The sequence below is a fragment of the Rattus norvegicus genome, chromosome X, assembly GCF_036323735.1.
Source record: "Rattus norvegicus strain BN/NHsdMcwi chromosome X, GRCr8, whole genome shotgun sequence".
NCBI lineage: Eukaryota > Metazoa > Chordata > Mammalia > Rodentia > Muridae > Rattus > Rattus norvegicus.
This window is the reverse complement of record NC_086039.1, coordinates 148,353,994-148,357,738: the sequence shown is the minus strand read 5'-3', so window position 1 is coordinate 148,357,738 and position 3,745 is coordinate 148,353,994. Positions and strand designations below refer to the sequence as shown.

The 3,745-nt window shown below is 36.5% G+C and overlaps 1 pseudogene; it reads left to right on the top strand.

The window, feature by feature from the left end:
• Positions 1–546: 546 nt before the first annotated feature.
• Positions 547–1,565, top strand: LOC108349202 (glyceraldehyde-3-phosphate dehydrogenase pseudogene; annotated as a pseudogene).
• The last annotated feature ends 2,180 nt before the right edge of the window (positions 1,566–3,745 follow it).

Genomic DNA, 3,745 nt, shown 5'->3' with positions numbered 1-3,745 from the left:
TCACCTGTGGACTTCTGTTTACTGCCAAGCTTTCTACAAACAAGTTAAATCTCTGTGTTCAGTCAGAAAGCAGTTTTCGATAGAAGTAGTTTACTGTTTACATAAAATGTCACACTTTGCATATTATATTTTTCTAACATTTGATTCCAAGTATTTTCTGATAAAATCAAGTATGCATTTTGTTAGTTTTAATGTGAATATTTAAATAAATATCTATTTCCCTTGTTGGGAAGTCTAATACTAAGTAATGTCAGGATATCTATTTTCAAATCTAGTTAATAAAATGTCAAATCTCACACAGAGCTCTGTATGTACAATCACACATATTAGCATAAACTCACACAGATACATATAAGTAAAATAATTATCTTTAAATTTCCTTTCCTCGGGTTTAGAAAGACAGAGTACACTCTAATTTTGCAGTACTATCATCTCTAATACTTAGAGACATAAGTATAGGAAAATGTCTTAAATAGTTCTAGCTGGGCTCTCTGCTCTTCCCCGTTCCAGAGACAGCCGCATCTTCTCCTGCAGTGCCAGCCTCGTCTGATAGACAAAATGGTGAAGGTTGGTGTGAATGGATTTGGCCATATTGGGCACCTGGTTACCAGGGCTGCCTTCTGATCTGTGTCTGGCAAAGTGGACATTGTTGCCATCAACGACCCCTTCATTGACCTCAACTACATGGTCTACATGTACCAGTATGACTCTACCTATGGCAAGTTCAACGGCACAGTCAAGGCTGAGAATTGGAAGCTTGTCATCAACGGGAAGCTCATCACCATCTTCCAGGAGCGAGATCCTGCTAACATCAAATGGGGTGACGCTTGTGCTGAGTATGTCGTGGAGTCTACTGGCGTCTTCACCACTATGGGGAAGGCTGGGGCTCACCTGAAGGGTGAGGCCAAAAGGGTCATCATCTCTGCCCCTTCAGCTGATGCCCCCATGTGTGTGATGGGTGTGAACCACGAGAAATATGACAACTCCTTCAAGATTGTCAGCAATGCATCCTGCACAACCAACTGCTTAGCCACCCTGCTCAAGGTCATTCATGACAACTTTGGCATCGTGGAAGGGCTCATGACCACACTGTATGCCATCACTCCCACTCAGAAGACTGTGGATGGCCCCTCTGGAAAGCTGTGGCGTGATGGCCGTGGGGCAGCCCAGAACATCATCCCTGCATCCACTGGTGCTGCCAAGGCTGTGGGCAAGGTCATCCCAGAGCTGAATGGGAAATTCACTGGCATGGCCTCCCTGTTCCTACCACCAATGTATCCTCTGTGGATCTGAGATGCCGCCTGGAGAAACCTGTCAAGAATGATGATATCAAGAAGGTGGTGAAGCAGGTGTCTGAGCGCCCACTAAAGGGCATCTCGGGCTACACTGAGGACCAGGTTGTCTCCTGCAACTTCAACAGCAACTCCCACTCTTCCACCTTTGATGCTGGGGCTGGCATTGCTCTCAATGACAACTTTGTAAAGCTCATTTTCTGGTATGACAATGAATACGGCTATAGCAACAGGGTGGTGGACTTCATGGCTTACATGGCCTCCAAGGATTAAGAAACCCTAGACCACCCACCCTAGCCCAACAAAGATACTGAGAATAAGAGAGAGGCCCTCAGTTGCTGAGGAGTCCCCATCCCAACTCAGCCCCCAACTCTGAGCTTCTCCCTCACAATTCCATCCCAGACCCCATAATAAAAGGAAAGGCCTAGGGAACCCTCCATTCTCTCTTGAATACCATCAATAAAGTTGGCTGCACCCCCCAAAAATAGTTCTAGCTGTTTTAATGTAGTAGTTTTTATTGTGTGTGTGTATGTGTGTGTGTATGTGTGTGTATCTATGTGTCTGTTTGTGTCTGTGTGCCTATATCTGTGAGTACTAACAAATATAAACTAGAGTATAGATGTTTTTAATTGAGTTTATGTTAAGAGCAACTTCATGCCAAATGTATTTAAACATTCATATATTTTATGCAATGTCAGCAGGTAATTCAATTAGACTTATTACTGTTGTTATCCTATTATTAAGGTAATATATTTATTTTAATCATGTGGTCAATATCAGCCCAAATGTCATAAAGTTGTTATGAACCATTCAGTTGTTGTCATAGTGTTATTTGAATGTGTATAATATATATTTATTTTTAAATGCAAAAATTACTGCAAAAAGTATGAAGTAGAACATCAACCTTCATCAAAATACCCCCTCAACGCTGGGAAAGGTGTGAGCTGGAATGCTATTCAAGACACATGATCATAGACAAAGTTCAAGCATGCAACAAGACAGTAACAAAGATATACTAAAAGTAAAACACTAAGATTTTATGTGCTTTCAAAATTTTGATTATTTTTGTTTAGTCGTATTAGCTTGTTTACTTGGCATTTATGAAAATGTGATGCTGATGAGTGCTGATTACTAAAAAGAAAACAATCTGTTTATTTCTATTTGTCTTCATACACATTATTTTTAAGTAGATCTTTGTTAACAAATTTTGCTGCCTGATATAAAAGCACTAACTTGTACTTTAATTATATTTTTCAAAAATGCAAATACATACCAGGCTTAATTCAACAGCTGTATGTCTAATAAAATGAACTTCTATTTGTCTAGGATATATTTTGACATAATAAAAAGTTAGTAAAATTCTATTCAAATACATTATGTGACAAACTTAATTATCTAAAAGTAGTTGTGAATATTGAGTATCCAAAGATGAAACTTTATGTGTATGATCAATAGTAAAAGCTGAACTTATTATATCATAAAGATGTCCAGAATGTAAATGTCAATTTGATTACAAGCATTTAAATTTCAATTGGCCTCACCACATACTACATCAATAAATGACCTGAAATTGTATCAATTTAATTAAGCATCCTAATTGAATAAACTAATCAGATACTTCTTTTTTGGAATCACATAGATGGAACATAGATAATCATGTGTAATTGAATAAAACCACAACAACAGTAAAAACAATAATTTTTTTAAAGTGAACAGCCTACCTTAGATTTCTTACTAATCTCAGGAGAAAGTTGTTTGAGACAGGCTATTTGTATTTAGAAAATATGGTTGGCTGCACTGTGTGAATGATCTCTTCCTCGGTGATGATGGTCATTTATCTGTTTATTGTAGTAGTAAGAGACTAATAGTTAAATGATAACTAATTCAAGGCAGTGAAATGAAAAAAGTACTATCTACTTAATTGAGATATGGGGAAGATTAAGGTAATATGTCAAAAATAACTTGGAAAGCATTTTACAAAATCTAAATATGTGTTATTTTACCAATTTCCACTTAGATGATAAATATTAAATTCTAGTTGTGCTGTTTCGTTTTACAATTTTTAAAATATAGTTTTGATTTCTGTTGCAGATTGCTGTCATCTAACTTTTATTATACATGTCTTTCATTTGTATGGCCAATTTCTTTTAAGAATTTTTTTGAGAATATTCTGAAAGGTACCTATTCTCTGATTGACTTCTTAGTCCATTTGTCATTTGGATATAGGAAGGCTACTGATTTCCTCTGTTAATTTTATCTTGCTACTTTGCTGAAAGTGATTATCATCTATAGATGTTTTCTGATGGAGTCTTGTGTTTTATATATATAAACTTATATGGTGTGCAAATAATTTGATTCTGACTTCTTTCTCTTCTTTTTGTGCCTCCTTGATCACTTTTAATTTTTCTCATTGTTCCTGATAAAATTTTAATCATTATAATAAACAGTAGTTT